This window comes from Myotis brandtii, unplaced genomic scaffold, assembly GCF_000412655.1.
Source record: "Myotis brandtii unplaced genomic scaffold, ASM41265v1 scaffold45, whole genome shotgun sequence".
Lineage (NCBI taxonomy): Eukaryota > Metazoa > Chordata > Mammalia > Chiroptera > Vespertilionidae > Myotis > Myotis brandtii.
This window is the reverse complement of record NW_005367209.1, coordinates 791,322-809,958: the sequence shown is the minus strand read 5'-3', so window position 1 is coordinate 809,958 and position 18,637 is coordinate 791,322. Positions and strand designations below refer to the sequence as shown.

The following is an 18,637-nucleotide window of genomic DNA, read 5'->3' as shown; positions in this document are numbered from 1 at the left end:
GGTCAAGGGCACATGCCCAGGTTGCGGGCTCGATCCTCAGTGTGGGGCATGCAGGAGGCAGCTGATCAATGAGTCTCTCTCATCATTGATGTTTCTATCTCTCTCTCCTTCTCCCTTCCTTTCTGAAATCAATAAAGATATATTTTTTAAAAATGGGATGCTCTACAAGTATTGAGAGTGAATGATCTAATCTTAATTGCATTAATCAATATAGGCACATCTTATAAAAATAAATGTTGTGCAAAAGAAGCCAGACACAAAGAGAAAAGACTGTATGATTTTAGTTACATAAGATACAAAAACAGGCGTCTCTAATCTGTGCTGTTAGAAGTGAGGAGAGTGGTGACCCTTGGGAAATTAGTGACCAGCAGGAAGCAGGACCAGGGGCTTCTTGGGTGCAGGTCCTGTTCTGTTTCTTAGTCTGAGTGCTGGTTACAAGGGTGAGTTTAGTTTGTGAACATTCATTGAACTGTATGTGTTAACATATTTTCAGTACACTTCATAAAACGTTGTTAAAGGTCGTCAAGGTTAAGTTTATGATTTCTACCACCTTCACCGTCCTGGATACCATTAGTAATCTTTGTGTAACAAAGCTGGCCAACCGAGCCAACCAGCCGCAGACCATTCCCCACAGACAGAATCGAGCACTTTACATCATTATTTCAGGATGGCATAGTCAATATCTTCATCTAAAAGCTGAAGCTAGAAATATCACTGACAAGGGCTATTGCCAATAGTAACTGAGATCTTACATATGTAGCCACTGGCACTGCTGAGTGCTCAGAACTGTGGCAGCCCTGCACCCCTGATTCAAGTTGGAATTTGGAGGGAGGGAAGAGCAAACAACAGCTGAATAACTGTTACATGCCAGACACTGCCTGTCAGTTCATAAACTGGTCTGTAAGTCATGTTATTTAATCCCATATCAATCCAAGGGGTAAAAATGATTTCTCCCATTGTCCAGGTAAGGTGGCTGAGGCTCAGACAGCCAGGCAGGCAATGCCACAGAGCAGTAGAAGACACACTGACATTTGAAGCCAGGCCCGATTATTTCCAAAGTTCATCCCTCAAGAGCACACTGCCTCCCAATCAGGTAAAAAAACTACTCAAGTTGTACTTTAATTTCTTTAAATCTAGCAATTTCCTTCTCAGGTAGGAATCATCTGCTCATTGGGTTTCAGAGTTCCATGTTCCTTGTTGAGTTGACTTAGCGGTAAAATAATTTTTGAATGAAGTGGGCAGAGTGATCTGGAGAACAGCAGGGAACTCTCAAAGGACTGTGGGATTTGGGCTCTCACTCTGGGAGTTGTTATGCTTTGCAGTAATTGAATATTGAATAAATAACTCCAATTTCCTTGCAGTGGGCTGTCTGGACCCTCCAAACTTTAATACTTATTGACTTATTGTATATGGTTTATCGGTTTAACAACTAAAACACACTTTCCTTTTGGTCAAGAGTTTCCCAAGAGTATAATAGAAAAAGTGGTAGATGCAAATGTGTTAATATCCACTTTCACCTCTGCTGAAAGAAAAATAATAAAAAGTCCAGGTACTGGCCAAAAATAACTTTTACTAAAATAGGCCCAGAAGCCCAGCTCTGGTCCTTGCAACCAAGATATGATGTGGTCTGCCTTCTTTGTAAATTACAACTTTGCCAACATCTGTTGGCTTGATGCCTCCAACAGTTACACAGAGAAAGGCATGGGAAAGAGAGGTGGCAAAAAACAACCTACGTTGTTCCAAGCATCATCCTAGACACCTGCAGGTTATATATATCATCACTCTTGAGTAAGAAAGAAAAAATTGAGATCATAGAGGTCAAGTAACTTGCTTAATGACAGAGATATTAAGCGGCGGAGTCCAAGTGTGGGACTATCTCATGGGTTGGCAAACTTTTCCTGTAAAGGGCAGATAGTGAATATTTTGCTTTGTGGGCCATAGGGTCTTTGTTGCAGCTGCCCTGCTCTTCTGTTGTAGTGTGAAGCAGTCCTAGACAATATAAAAGCATGTCGTAGGTATATTCCAATACAATTTTACTTATAGACATTGAAATCAGAATTTCATAAAATTTTCATGTGTCTCAAACTATTACTTTTTTGAAAGATTTTCAACTACTTAAAAATGTAAAGACCAGTTTTAGCTTGCAGGTGTACACAAAGAGGTAATGAGCCAGATTTGGCCCATTGGCCACAGTTAACTGACCTCTGTTTTATCTGATTCCAAAGATCAGACAAGCCATTTTGACTTAGCGGGTTGTTTTATCTAAAGTTCCATGGAATCAAAACCTCCTTGCTAAGCAAGACTTGGCTTTATGCTCAACGTGCTTTGACTGTTGAAACCTTTTGGCACATAGTGAAGGGGTGGTGAATGTGTGCATGTGAGTGAGAGAAAGAGAGAGAGAGAGAGAGAGGAGAGAAGAGAGAGGAGGCAAAATTAACAGATAACAAAAAAACATTAACTCCGTTTCCTCTTATACCAACTGACAGATTATTGACCTTTCCATTTTCAAAACCTAGGATGTCGTGTTACTTGCTTTCTAAAATGGAAGGAAATTAAAGTAATGTCAACATTTGAATTTATTGTTTTGTGTGCAAAGAGAGAATTTGCCAACTGTTTGGCCTCTGGTAGATGCACCTCAATGGTTGTCTAACCTGGAATATTGTGAATCCTGACATTGGTTAAGGAGTGGTCACAGAGCGATTTGCAGATGTGGTCTGCTGAGGTTTGTAGATAGTATCTGCTGATGTCCTGCATGCTATCTGCTGCGTCATTAGGTTCTGGGGATGTCAACTCATGGTCCAGGAGGCACAGCTGTGTTTATAGCTAAATCAGGAGGAATCTTGGCACAGATTCATCCGGGGCAGGAAGGTTCCATTGGAGAGGCATGCATGAAGACAGGAGAAGATGATTGACACCATAGCATTTTAAACTGCAAGGAATCCTTAGGCAAACCCAACTCATGAGAAAATAGACACCCAGATGTTAGCCAGTTAGTGCCGAAGATAAGGCTGGTATCTGTACAAATATTAATTTTTCCCTCTATCTAGTATCAAGGCCTGTTTAAGATTGTTAGAAACCTGTAAACTTGTTTTTTCATATAGAATTCAAAAGAACAGTATCAAACCATGAAATGACCGGAGGAAGTCCAAAAGAGTTCTAATTTCCCCCACTATGACTATTTCTGGTACTTTACAAAATAAAAGTCAAATTTAAAGAATGAGTTTTTTGCTCTTACTTTGTGAGTGCTTTGAGCAAGTGGATGATTTTCCCAGGCCTTCCCAAAAACCTCTAGGTTAATTTTTGGTGACATTGCTAGGGAACTCCCATGAAATCTTGTGGGTCCATGGAAACGATGTGTAAGTCTCTAACGTATTATGTAGATCACGGAAGTCCTATCATGTGAAAATGTTCTGTTCCAAAAGTTCCTTGGAACTTTGGATGCATTTTTCTTACAGAACAATGTTCCAAGGGATGGTTATCTTCCCAAGCCATCATAAAAGCCTATTGGATTCCCCAAGTGGCTGAGCTGGAATGAAAGTGCTCAGAGGCCCAAGCTTTCAATCCTTTGCGAGACAGCTCGATGGATTGGGAAACTGGTAGAGGCTCTGCCATATCCTGTCCTCCTCCTTTTGGGAGAACTTGGCGGCCCTTGAGTGGTGAGAGGGAGGAGGGCCTGTGGGAGTGGGGCCTTGGTGGGGAAGCTAAGGTCCCCTTTGGAAACAGCGGAGGAAGGCTCCATGTTAAAGGGGAAAGGAGGAGACAGGAAACCTCCATTAAGTTGTTTATAAGTTGAATTGTTTCTAAGGCCGGAACTGACAACTGTGTTTTTACAAAGTAAAAAAGGATGCAATGAGTTCCACAGCCTCCACTCAGGCATATACAATGCTTAAGTAGATCAGAGTGAATTTTTCTTTGGATAGGTAGTTTAAAAAAATTGAGTGTTGGGATAGTGTATAAATCCTTTCAATTTGAAGATTCTTGAAGGCTATTGCTGATGCCATTGGAAGAGGATTGTCATATTCATGGACTGTGAAACTATTCAAATCACTGCCTAAGCAAGAAATTATTTTGTTTTTGCTTCTCCACTTAGACAAGGGAAAATGTTTTTTTTTTTTTTTTGCATTCTATCAGCTGGGCTTTTATTGTTTTTCATGTGAGGACAAATGTTCTTTGAGAGGTGGGGTCTTGTTTGAGGAAATGTCAAGCTGTCTCGTGTAGATTTATTGGTGGTTGTGGCAGGTGCCAAATGTTTCAAGAAGTTGGTGTATGCAGTTTTTCCTCTGTCCCCTGGAAGATTTTTCTGGAACCAGGATATGTTCTCTGCAGGAAGAAAGCAAATGTGCTACACTCAAAATAGTGAATGACAGAAAAACCTAGAGAAGGCTTGTAGTGGGTGGATTTACATCATCTGAAAGGTATTTTATGCACCAAGTTCCAAAGTTAGAGAAGTCCGCTAAACAAGGAACTTTCATTTAAGGCCCAGGCTTGTGGTATATGGTGTCTGGGTGGGCTGAAGAGGCATGATTTATGGAGTATCATAGGTCTTGCTGGCTCTCAAATACTTGCGTCCAATGTCTAGAAATTCCCATCTTTGACACAGCCCTGAGTGAGCACCGACAGCTTTACTTTCCCACTACATACCCGCATGAGCAGGTCAAATTCAGTGTGAACCTCTTGGCGGGGAATGTTTCGGAGGCTTATGTTTTATCTTAAAAATTGCTGGACATGTCGCATCCTTTCCATGACACATTCATTTTTTTTTTAAATTTTAAAAATGTCACCCATCCTCTAATCTTTGAGTGAAACTGATGTTCCAGGAAGATGCACATGTTTGTCCTGCAGCCCCGAGCACTCCCCCAGGCACTGTCTGTCTCTTCAGGAGGGGGAGAATCCTGCTCTGAGAACTAGGACTGAAGTCCTTGTCCAAGTGGTGATCCAGCCGTTGTCCTTTGAAATGTACAGACCCTCCCTTGGAACAGTGACATGTGAGTTCATTTTTATGTTAGGAGGAAGTTATTTGTCAGAGGAGTTCATTGTCATTTTGGAAAAGAATACTGAGGTTACTGAGGGATTAGGAACTAGAAATCTTTAGAGATGGATAAAAGGAAAGATTGAAAATATTATCCTGGGCGGGTAACCTCTGTTGGGGAACCGATGTTGAAGGGGGAAGAGGGCCGTGAAGCTGAGGAAGAAGAAGACAAAGAAAATGATGAAAGTGTAAGTGGCAAATTTGGCCTGATATTTTTTAATGGTTTTCAATTCTTCCAAATATAGTTCCAACCTTAATTTCATTGCTTAGCTCCAACTTCAACGCATCTATTCCAATGACAACACCTCTACCTGGAGACTCAAGTCAACACACCCACAATGCTAACTGCCGTGAGTGACTCCGCCCACTCCCTCCTCCTGCTGCATTTCCGCCTGCTTCTTTACCATTACACTCTTTGGCTCAGCCCTGACACCACCAACTATTGGCCTCGCTGCCCCAGCCAGAGCCTTCCCCAACCTCTCATGCACACATCCAGTTGATCATAAAATCTAACCAAATAGCCTTGGAAACAATCTTTATTCTCTGAATAAATTATCTTTCCTGCAAGAAAAATTCAAAGGGCTGAATGGCAGACAGTTTAATAAAGAGCCACTTACAGAGTAGGGATGAGGAAACTAAGAAAAAATAATGGAAGACTCAGGGACAACTGTGGGATGCTGTTAACACCCTAGGACAGTGATGGCGAACCTTTTGAGCTCGGCGTGCCAGCATTTTGAAAAACCCTAACTTAACTCTGGTGCCGTGTCACATATAGAAATTTTTTGATATTTGCAACCATAGTAAAACAAAGACTTATATTTTTGATATTTATTTTATATATTTAAATGCCATTTAACAAAGAAAAATCAACCAAAAATATGAGTTCGTGTGTCACCTCTGACACGCGTGTCATAGGTTCGCCATCACTGCTCTAGGAAATAAGGGAAGGTGGTTGTGGAATTCCCAAAAGTACCTTATGTGTGAGCTTGGAACTGTGGACTAAGAGCCACCCAGATGGGAGCTGAAATAGTGCAATGCAGGCAGGAGGGGAGGCAGGAGGGGAACAGGGGAAATAATCACCCTCCCTGCTCTCCCTCCTCCCACCCTCTGACCTTCTACCAAACATCAGAGGATGGAGGAATTTAGTGCCATAGGCCACAGGGTCAGGCTCCTGGGCACAGAAAAGTCAGAGACTGGAGCAAAAGGGACCTGGTGGGATAAGCAGCAAGGGGACAATCACCACCCCAGATTCATCTCCTCTAGTTAATACTTGAGAATTCAGCCTCAGTTCAAGACCATTATCTTTTTCCTGGATGGTAGAAAAAAAAACCCTTCCCAATTGTCCTAATTTTCCCCACGTTGCAATTTCACTTTATTTTAAAAACCAACATTTAAAAAACAATGTTAATGCTGACAGATGTTGCCCAGGTGTAAGATACATCCTAGGGGCGGGGTGGTTACCCACGGCCAGCATAACACCTGGCGGCTGTGACTCCTTTCCTATGCGCTCCCCCTCAAGAGTACACATGGGACTGAATATAGAACTGATATTACATGATGTTTAAGGCATTATCTACATTTCAATAAGAAAATTCACTTGCCAGCTCTGTATTTAAAAAAGTATTAAAAGCATCATCCTGGGGCACAGTACATATCCACAGCGGGTGCTCAACAGATATTTGTTGAAAGGATCAGTGATACTTAGGACACACACAATGGTGGGTCTTTGCACATAATTGTTTACAGGCTGGCAGCTTCCCATTGTCAAAATGTTCTTAACATGGTGGAAAAGGTCTGTTCACTGACCCAATTTCCTATCCCCATCCTGACCTTCGAGATCTCTTCTTTTGCCTCTTCCAACACCACCTGTGCCTCAGCTCCTTATCAGTCCTTGGAGAACACTCTTAAAGCAATAATCTCTGTGCTCTTTGTACATTCCCTTGACATTTAACATTTTTATGCATGCTGGCCCAAATTCCAACTGCCAGCACCTGACATACTTTGCCCAAGGGCCTCTCTGACCACCGGAGCTCACTCTGCCCAGGCATGAGGAAGACTTGAAGTACCTGGGAGTTAATGGCCCCTGGAAGCATCTCTCACCAATGACTTTCAAGAATGGGTGTGTAGATACCTTCCTGCAATCCATCATGACACCTACTTCTAAGAACAGATCATTAATTATTTGCCATGTGAATGAATAAATGAATGAGTGAATGGCTGACTGAGAAGATGAGTGAATGAATGGATGAGTTACTAGGTTTGTTTGTCCTATGTTAGCACTAGGACCTGAGAGAGAGTAAAATACCCCCTTTCCAAGGTATATTTTCTAAAAGTTTCTGGAAGTTTTCTTGTAAAGTTTCTCAGTAAGCTTTTCTGTAATCTGTGAGAATGTGTGGATCAAGTTAAAAGGTGCATTTCGTTCTGCATGACTTTTCAGAAGGTTCTCTCATGCTCTCACACTCACTTATCCTGTTGATAAGAGCAAATGGCCTACTGCGTATGGTTCGGACGCACACTCACATCCAGTCCCTTCGAAGCGTCAGTCCTGGAGCTCGCTGAGGCCCGCGTCTGCCGCGGGAGTCAGCTAGGACATTGCCCAGTTAAACATTCATCCAGGATTTCATGGGGACTTGAGAATCATTGTTTTTGGCTGGGCTCCTGGGTTTGAGGTTTCTTCATGTAGGACTCCGAAATAGGATTTGGAAATGTCGTTTCTAATCCCAAAGTATGTATTTGGGAGGCTGCCTTCGCCATTACCCACCTAATAATTCAGGCTCCTGGGTTGTTTCACCCAAGTGCATTCATACCTTAGTTAGAGTCACAAGGGACTGATCCAGGAGACAGAGTACCGGGTTCCAATGCTAGTTTCATTAGACAAGTTATCCACTGCTTGCCGCCCCATTTTCCTTATCCTAAAATGCAATGGTTGGAATTGACAATCTCTACATCCCTGTCCAAATCTAAAATTCTGGGTGGGATTCTGAAATCTACTCTGCCACCAACAGTGTGTCCTCAGAGCTTTGCCCATTACTCATGAGAATGTCAATGTCTGGGTAAATAGATCTTTTGGGGTCAGCTCTAAAAAACCCAGAAGTACATATTGTATGTTGATTTTGGCACATGGACAAGTCTGAACAGGGCCACGTCAAGCATTTCACCATGATAGCTGCTGGAAGGAAGGGCCAAGGGAGGCGGTGTGGGCGAGCTGATTGGAATGAAGAGGACCAGCCCAAGTCCTGTGGCACAGATGACCCTGCAGAAGTGTGGGGAGGGAGTGGGGGCACTTGGGAGTGGATTTAGGAGTCATAAAAAAACCATTAGAGTCCATATTGGAAATGGCTTATGACACTGTCTCAAAGCCACATTCTCAGACAATAGGGAAAGCTGTAAATAGATCTGCACAGTTGTCCAAGCAAAGCAGAATAAAACCAAGGAAAGCCAAATTAAACAGGCTTACCCGAAGTTGTGGGTGAAATCGCTGAATGTTGCTCATGCCTTCAGAATGGGAAGCTCTCTTCAGAATACTCACAACAGCAGGTCTTTGGAGGCAGCTATGGGCTGATTGGCTGGCTCCCCCTCCCACCAGGCCAGTTCAGCATAGAAGAACGAGAGAAAAAGACCCTTTCAAAGGGGTGGCCTCACACCTTGGAGGACTTGTTTGTAGCATCTCTCTATTGTTACTCAAGTGATAAAATTTTGAAGATCATGTTAGACTCCCAAGCCCATGACTGAGAATTATACCACAGGACAGAATTATAATGACATGTTGGAATCTCAAAAAAATTTTTTATTTTAACATAATTTCAGACTTACTGAAGAGTTGCAACATTGTACAAAAAATTACTATACTCTCCACATTCACATTCAGTGTTCTACCAACCCTCTCTCCATCCCTTTCCCCTCTCTCTCCCTCCTCCTCTTTCTCTCCATACTTTTCTTCTTCCCTTCCTTCTATCCTTCTTCCCTTCCTTTCTTCATATACAGGGTGCCCCCCAAATATATATATATATATATAATAAAGGCAGTGTTTATTAAAATGTATTTCATTTCAAAATTGAGCTATCGGCTGTTAAAGGGTATATACATTCTTTTGGGACACCCTGTATATATATACATATATTTATTTCCCCAGAACTATTTGAGGATAAGTTGCAAACATGACTTCTCTTTATCCTTAAATATTTCAGTGTATATTTCATAAAAACAAGGACACTCTTATATACTCGTAGTACCATTATCAAAAAATCAAGAATCAGATTTTCGATGGTGCAGTCGCAGAGTGGCCAACGGAGTGCCAACAGCCTGCAGAACAACATGCCAAAGTTTTATTGTGACTACTGTGACACATACCTCACCCATGACTCTCCATCTGTGAGAAAGACACACTGCAGAGAATGTGAAAGACTACTATCAGCAATGGATGAAAGAGCAGGCTCAGAGCCCGATTGACAAAACAACGGCAGCATTTCAGCAAGGAAAGATACCTCCTACTCCATTCTCTACTCCTCCTCCTGCCGGGGCGATAATCCCACCTTCCCCAGTCTTCTGGGTCCACCTCCCCCTGGTATGATGCCAGCACCCCCTATGAGGGTCCCTCCCATGATGCCAACGATGGGTCCTCTTCCTCTTGGGATGATGCCAGTGGGACCTGCTCTTGGAATGAGTCTGCCTATGGGAGGGCACATGCTAATGTGCCTGGGCCCCCAATGATGAGACCTCCTGCCCATCCCATGATGGTGCCCACTTGACCAGACAGATAAGGAGAAAGGGGAGCCTCTTTCTAACAGGCTTTCTGTTACTTGTTCTACTTCACCAGGAGATTGAGGTGCTGTGATTCTGGGTGTTTTCTAACAGCACGACAAGGAAGACTCCCTCCCTCTTCCTATCTAAGAAAGAAGAGTTTTGAGGGGAGTAGTGGGACAAAAAAAAAAAAAGAAAGAAATTTTCATTTGTATTGTGAAATGTGAAAATAAAATGGTCAACTCTTTAAAAAAAAACCAAAACAAAAAATATCAAGAATCAACACTGACATTACCTAGTTTCTAGACTTCATTCACTTTCTCAATTGTCCCGATCATCTTTATAGCAAAAGAAAATTCTGGATCACATGTTGCATTCATTTAACATAGCTTTCGTCTTTTTGAATATGGAAGAGTTCCTCAGTCTTTCTTTGTCTTTTATGATATTTTTGATGAATGCAGGCCAGTTATCTTGTGGAATGTCCCTCAATTTGTGTCTGTCTGATGCTGTGGAATTTCCTTTCAGCTCTGTGCGCTGCCTCCTGAAGCACAAATGCCCAGCTGGGATTGACAGGCTGCAGGAAAGAGCTTCTCCAGCCCAGCAGTCTAGAGCTCACGCACACCCCCCTTCGCCCTGGCTTGGGGGTTTCCTCCCCTCCTCCTCAAACACGGTTTCTCCTTCTGCAAGGGTTGTGGGAAAATCAGATACTTAGCCTCTAACAATGCTATTAAAGGACTCTGGGCAACTCCACTTGCTCCCTGAGTTGCAATCTCTAATTTCCCTCTGGTTCTAAAAGAGTTGTGATTCTGGTGCCCACCAAATTCAGAGAAGTATGCCAGCAAACATGCACCTGACAGTGAAAAAAATGAAGGAACATACCTGAGGGCTGGAACTGAGTCCATGTGCATAAAGAATTCGTGGACAGTGCGTGTGATTTAAGAAGCAAAGTAGCCAGGCAGAAAAAGATAAGTATCACATGATTTCACTCATATGTGGACTCTAATGAACAAAATAAACTGATGAACAAAATAGATCCAGAGACACAGAAGCATGAAACAGACTGTGGAATCTCAGAGGGAAGGTGGGGGAGAGTGGGTGGGTGGGAAGAGATCAACTAAAGAACTTGTATGCATATATGCATAACCCATGGACACAAAAAGGTGTTGAAAGCCTGGGAAAGGGGGGTTGAGGGGGTTAGAAGAAGTCAATGGAGGAAAAAGTGGACATGTATAATACTTCCAACTATAAAGATTAAAAAAAGGAGTAAATTTTGAGAAGTATTACTCTACAGAAAACATCAGAGTTTGATATATTTTTCTGAGGATTTTGTTCACAAAAGTTCAAGGTCTCTGTACTAGTATTTTAGGAAACATGGCCCTTGAATCTTCATTCTATCCAACTGATTTCACCTGAGGGCACTGCCTTCTTTTGTAGGCCCGTCCGAAAGTCCTCTGGGACTTTGAATTTTTGCCTTACTGAGTCTACATCTCCTTTCTTCTCTTTATAAAAGCCAGCAGTTTCCATAGGAAAATCCTGCGACAGATTATGAAAGGGGGAGGGGACTTGATAAAACTGGAGTGGATGGTGTGTTTGTCAATAGTGTCCAGCATGAACCCTGGCAGGTGGGGTCTTCCATTGTGGCAGAGAGGAGGCCTGAGATTTCTTCCATGTCATTACCTTCCCATTTTGATTCTACTTCATGCTGCACGGAATAATGTCCCGAATCAATTTCAAAGCCTCTCAGGAAGAATGAGTCACATTTAGGTGGTTTCCTCTAAAACCTATCCTGAATCAGCTGGCAACATTACCAGTTTCTTATAATTCCTTCCAGAGACATTCTGGAAACATTCTATATCCATCATATATACATATACATATACATATACATATACATATACATATACATATACAAGTATACACACATATATACTTTTATTCCACCCTAATGGTGCCACATTGTATATAAAATTCTATATTTTCCTCTTTTTCTTCTAATGGGGCATTTCTGCGATCTGATCCATATCAGTACAGGTAGGTTGCCTCATTCTTCTTTTGTGGTGTGTGTGTGTGTGTGTGTGTGTGTGTGTCCAGATTCTTTTTATTTATTTGTATTTGTTCTTTTTTTTTTTTTAAAGAATGGGGGCTCAAGTATAAGATGCAGATTTTTTAAAGCGTTTTTGCTATCAGTACAGGTAGGTTGCCTCATTCTTCTTTTGTGGGGTGTGTGTGTGTGTGTCCAGATTCTTTTATTTATTTGTTTTTGTTCTTTTTTTTTTTTTTTTAAAGAATGGGGGCTTAAGTATAAGATGCAGATTTTTAAAAGCGTTTTTGTTTGTTTTTACAAAAGAAACAAAAATAAAACAAAAAACTCCTTATACATTCCATAAAAATTGATAGAAAAGCACTTGGCCAGAACAGAATGGTCAGCAGCCCCCACACCCAGCACCCCACACCCTCACAATGTGGTCTCCAGGGGGAGAGGCCAGTCTGCGAAGGACAATGCTGAGGGCACTTCTCCTTTCTCCCAGAGCTGTCCCCTGTCTGTCCCCCAACCCCAAGCCCCTCCTAAAGACATGTGGAATTAGATCTCCAGTTTTTCTCTATCTTTCACACACCACTGTTATTTCATAAATTTTTATATTACATTTTTTACACCAATGTTACAAAAAGGTGGGAGGGAAGGAGAGGCAGACAGTGTATTTTATACCTATAAATTGGTGTTGGGGAGATAGGGGATTGGGCAAACAAAACTCACATGGTCACTATGGAAACATAGAGTTTCATAGCAAAACGTGGTGGGAAGCAGGCCTTGGAGACAAAGAAGGGTGTTTAGTGGCTTTATTCTCAGGGAGAGATGGCAATGTGCAGGTCACTGACACAAGTTATGTGACCTGTCAGGGAGGGAAAGGACAAGGGAAAGGAACAGAAATGCAGTTTTCTTCCCTCTGGTGTGGCGCTCAGTTGGTTGGGCATTGTCCTGTGCACCTAGGGTTGTGGTTTTTTTTTTTTTTTTAAAGAATGGGGGCTTAAGTATAAGATGCAGATTTTTAAAAGCGTTTTTGTTTGTTTTTACAAAAGAAACAAAAATAAAACAAAAAACTCCTTATACATTCCATAAAAATTGATAGAAAAGCACTTGGCCAGAACAGAATGGTCAGCAGCCCCCACACCCAGCACCCCACACCCTCACAATGTGGTCTCCAGGGGGAGAGGCCAGTCTGCGAAGGACAATGCTGAGGGCACTTCTCCTTTCTCCCAGAGCTGTCCCCTGTCTGTCCCCCAACCCCAAGCCCCTCCTAAAGACATGTGGAATTAGATCTCCAGTTTTTCTCTATCTTTCACACACCACTGTTATTTCATAAATTTTTATATTACATTTTTTACACCAATGTTACAAAAAGGTGGGAGGGAAGGAGAGGCAGACAGTGTATTTTATACCTATAAATTGGTGTTGGGGAGATAGGGGATTGGGCAAACAAAACTCACATGGTCACTATGGAAACATAGAGTTTCATAGCAAAACGTGGTGGGAAGCAGGCCTTGGAGACAAAGAAGGGTGTTTAGTGGCTTTATTCTCAGGGAGAGATGGCAATGTGCAGGTCACTGACACAAGTTATGTGACCTGTCAGGGAGGGAAAGGACAAGGGAAAGGAACAGAAATGCAGTTTTCTTCCCTGGCTGGTGTGGCTCAGTTGGTTGGGCATTGTCCTGTGCACCTAGGGTTGTGGGTTCAATTCTCAGTGTGGGGGGGGGGCATGCAGGAGACAGCTGATCCATGTTCTGCTCTCACATTGATGTTTCTCTTTCTCCCTTCCTCAATCTCTAAAAAAACCAAAAAAACAAACCCCTATATATATAAAAGCCTAAGCGACGGTTATGACTGAATGACTGGAACAACCGGTTGACCAGTCGCTATGACACGCACTGACCACCAGGGGGCATATGCAGTGGTGAGGGAAGGAGGAGGGGGGGGAGGTGGGGAACCACATGGTGATGGGGTGCCGGCATCCAGCGTCTGTTCCTTCAGCGCCCGGCCCGGTGACCGTCGCCTCCTCTCCTGACCCCCCTGGGGCCTTCGGGCCCCAGGCTGGAATGGGGAACTGGAGGTGGGTGGCGGCAGACATGGCCCCTTTCCCAGGGAGGCCGAGGGCTGGCTCCCTCCTCAGGGCCAGTGGCCAACCTCCGGCACCCCTTCCCTCCCTGCCAGCAAGCCAACCACCTGTGGTCCCTCCCTCCATTCCTCCTCCTCGGCCAGCAGGCCCCAATAGGCCCGGCCGCGATTGGCCTGGCCCCGATGGCCCTGATCCCAGGCCAGGCCTAGGGACTCCACCTGTACACTAATTGGTGCACCGGGCGTCTAATAATAATAATAATAATAATAATAATAATATACTAGTAATAAATAAATCAATAAAATATTAAAAAAAAGAAATCAAGTGATGGCCCTGATCCCAGGCCAGGCCTAGGGACTCCACCCGTACACTAATTGGTGCACCGGGCATCTAGTAATAATAATAATAATAATAGTAATAAATAAATCAATAAAATATTAAAAAAAAAGAAATCAAGCGTGTGGCTCAGTTGGTTGGGCATTGTCCTGTGCACCTAGGGTTGTGGGTTCAATTCTCAGTGTGGGGGGGGGGCATGCAGGAGACAGCTGATCCATGTTCTGCTCTCACATTGATGTTTCTCTTTCTCCCTTCCTCAATCTCTAAAAAAAAAAAACAAAAAAACAAACCCCTATATATATAAAAGCCTAAGCGACGGTTATGACTGAATGACTGGAACAACCGGTTGACCAGTCGCTATGACACGCACTGACCACCAGGGGGCATATGCAGTGGTGAGGGAAGGAGGAGGGGGGGGAGGTGGGGAACCACATGGTGATGGGGTGCCGGCATCCAGCGTCTGTTCCTTCAGCGCCCGGCCCGGTGACCGTCGCCTCCTCTCCTGACCCCCCTGGGGCCTTCGGGCCCCAGGCTGGAATGGGGAACTGGAGGTGGGTGGCGGCAGACATGGCCCCTTTCCCAGGGAGGCCGAGGGCTGGCTCCCTCCTCAGGGCCAGTGGCCAACCTCCGGCACCCCTTCCCTCCCTGCCAGCAAGCCAACCACCTGTGGTCCCTCCCTCCATTCCTCCTCCTCGGCCAGCAGGCCCCAATAGGCCCGGCCGCGATTGGCCTGGCCCCGATGGCCCTGATCCCAGGCCAGGCCTAGGGACTCCACCCGTACACTAATTGGTGCACCGGGCATCTAGTAATAATAATAATAATAATAGTAATAAATAAATCAATAAAATATTAAAAAAAAAGAAATCAAGCTTTCTAAGGAAGGAATCTAATGAGTGTAGGCATGTCCTGTTAGCGTGAAGCAGGGGTTAAACATTGCTGCTTTCTCTTCAAAGCCTCTGGTCACTCTTAAGAGCTTCTTGTTTTGATTTGTCTACAAGAGTCGGCACAGACCTCAGACCATTGACAATGTCCTTGTTTTCCAAAGTAGATCTCATTCAGCACACTTCTGATTTTGTTTTCCATGTCCTCTACCAGGCTCCCAATATTGGCTATGTGTGGGAGCAGTCGCTGGCAGTTTCATCTTTCTCTGTCTGTCTGATCAAGCTGCCTCCAGGGTTCATGGTGCCAGAGCTGGATTTGCTGGTTTGCAGCCACAGCATCACCGTGAAGGCCAGCTTGCAATGGGCGATGGGACCACTGGATTTCTCCTGCACTGCTGCCACGTGGGTGGAATCCCAGCAGCCTTTGATATTCTCTGATCGTCTCCAGCCCTCTTTATGAGGATCATGCCAGCAAAGCCATGATCCAGATCCCAGAGGTAGGCAGATGAGATGCCATCTTGAAAATACAGGTCTCGATCCTGGTCAAAGACATTGTTGGCTGCCACCTCCAGCTTTCTCAGCCGAGCAGAAAGCATGGCCTCATTTTCCAACGGAGGGTCCTATCTGTTACTCCATGGTGACCTGTAGGAGTTCCCATCTCTGTTGTGTCACACAAAAGTTAGCCCTTTCCCACCACCTTGTTTCTGGCAATTTTCAGTGGCTGGTCAACAGAAGACAGGAGATCTTCATATAGACCGGGACCAGGTCATTCAGCCTGCGGAGGTTTATCTCCATTTGCCTCATTAAGTCCAAGGCACAGTTCAGTTGTTGATCACTTGTGGGGGCATCTGTGGCTGTCTTGGTCCCAGCTTCTGTCGCCTCATTCTTCTTAACAATTGCACGTTATTCCATTGTAGGGATTCCCTGTACATTATTTAGTTGGTTTCTTACTGATGAATTAGATTGTTTCCAATATTTTGCTATTACAGGCAATTCTGCTATACCTCATTCTGCACATGTGCAAGTATATCTGTAGAATAAATACCTAAAAACATTATTGCTAGGTCAAAAGATATATGCAATTTGAATGTGGAAATATTTAAATAGGTTTGAACATGATCAGTATAAAGGGCAATTGGTTTGGGCCAAATGCATCACTTGGGAAAATAGGATATATTTCACTAAAAGCAGACATGTGGCCACACATCTGTGTGCTTTAGTTCAGTAAAGCACAGGGGTGAGTTAGGACAGAAGTACATTACAACATCACTCTTCTGGAGCTAGTGACTCCAAGGTGATTGGTGAGTGTGTGGTCAGTGTTTCTGAAGATCTGTCTCTAGCCACTGATATGGTCCATAAGTTGTATCTGAGCTTTGTATGACAGATACCAGGCTCCTGGGAAAAGCTCAGCATCTTCCCATTGAGAAGGGAGGCTTCATCAGCTCTTACCCCAGAAGCTTGTAGTCCCAAGGCAAGTAGTCTCTGGAAGCCAGGATTAAGCTATAAACTTGATGGTGAAGGAGTAATCTATGAGACTAGTAGTAAATTAAAGCCAGAGCAGTAACAATGAAAACAATTCTCCATTCAGATAAGAGCCTGGTATCTCTGGAGCTCCATTCTCCCACCTCCTGCCCCATGACATCAAAGAGTTGGGATGGACAACGCAAGAATTGGGCGTCATAAAATTAAGAAGCTTTTCTGTTGAAGGTGTCCCACCCCTTGCAATCAACTTCCGTTGGAGCCTCAAACCATAATATTTCCAGGGCAGAGTTCTCAAACACCAGGTGATGTGCCCAGAAGGAACAAGATGTTTGTTTCAACAGGGAAGATCCATAAATCTAAGATACCACCTCTGGTAGCTGGCACCCCTTTTCTAATCTCCTGTACTTTAACACATGAAGCATTTCCTCGTGTGTTAGCATGGGAAAGGTCGAGGAGGAAATGAGGCTGGAGGGGAATGGTTGCATTATCCAGAGTAGACACAAGAAAATAGAATGAAGAAAGAGCTGTGGCCTCCCATTTATCTATATTTATTCCTTTATCAAACAAGACAGAAAGTGGACCTCTCTTTTCCTGAGTTAGTGTTTCTAGAGTTCAGGAAGTACAGTGCACAGCAGTTAAGTCAGAGTCATGGATTCTATACCCAGCTCCCTCATTCTCCCAGTGACCATGGACTTAGCCCAAGGAGGCTCAGAGTCTACATTTATAAAACAGGGGTAATAACAGTACACTTATCTCAAAGATAATGTGGGTAGAGACAACATACTGCCTGGCACATACAAACTAGTCAATAACTGTCGGCTGTTCTCATTAATATGAATCTTACAGAGTCAGCTGTGTTGCAACTTGGTTTGCACCAAAGCCAATCCCTTATTGTCACAGTCCCTTGGGGAGCATCATTGCTTTGGCTTATCCTCCTTGGATCATGTGTGGCTTCCATATATACAGACTCGGTGCAGGTAATAGCATTGGATGGCAGGAATATGCAATGCAGTTGTACATAACTGGACATTAGGCTAGTGGTTTTTAAAGTGTCTCCTTGAACCATTAGCAACTTCTTGCTGCAGAACTCATCAATCAAAATCTCTGGGGTACGGCTGCCTCCCTGCCCCGCAAGGCTCCAGGTGATATGGATGCATGCTAACATGTGAAAAACACTGATCTAGACTCTGGGATGCATTGAAGTCTCCTACTTCACACAGGAAGAGCTGGAGTGAAGAAAAAAATCCAAGAGGTCATGCTTATAGCTCATGGCCTAATTTGGGTGAGTGGTTTAACAATCTTGCCTGTTCTCGAATAGTCTCCTCTTTGGCTGGGAACAACTTGTCAAGCTGCAGATATCTCCTTTCCTCTTTCTCTCCCTGCTTCTCTCCCACAAGACACAAGATAGTTCCTGCCCAGGCATCTCAGATTTCCATTTCTTCCTTAAAGCCAATTAAAGGTCTCTAATCCCTCCTGTGTTTACCTAAAGGATCAATTTGATCGGAAAGGATGAATGGGAAGGGCAAAATCCTAGAAGGGCTTGGGAAAGGAAATTTCTGCTCCAGTGGTGGGAACACACCCCTTCTCACTAAGCTTATTATGAACTGGTGCATTTTTTGAATTAGAATTCTCCATCCAGCCGGCCTCTTTTATCTAAAGCCTTGGGTTATGCTTTCAAAGGCAGCGTCTGACTTTATTTACCCTTAGTATTAATACTTTTGAGATTTCCCCCCCGCCCAAGTCATCTCAGCCTCTTCCCGAGTAATAGTTTGAATCATATGAAATATCCATGTTTGTAGGTGGAAAGCAGGTGAATATCAGCAATGTCTTATGATTCAACTTAACATATGCACTCAGGTCATTTACTGGGATCCATCATTCTGCCTTCCTCACAATTGAAGGCAGATTGTTTTTAAGGACTTCTAGGCACAGCAGATCATCTCCCTTGTGAGACCACTTAGAGTTTGCACTTACTTGCTAGGGTTTTTGTAAAAATAAGTTAACCTCCAAGTCTTATTTCCCTCCTCTGTAGAATGGGGATGTGTCAACCTCCTTAT

General features: G+C 43.6%; 2 pseudogenes; one reads left to right on the top strand and one right to left on the bottom strand.

Moving 5' to 3' along the window:
- Window positions 1–9,316: 9,316 nt before the first annotated feature.
- LOC106727574 lies at window positions 9,317–9,777 on the top strand (annotated as a pseudogene).
- Window positions 9,778–15,126: 5,349 nt separating this feature from the next.
- LOC102264153 lies at window positions 15,127–17,002 on the bottom strand (annotated as a pseudogene).
- Window positions 17,003–18,637: the final 1,635 nt, after the last annotated feature.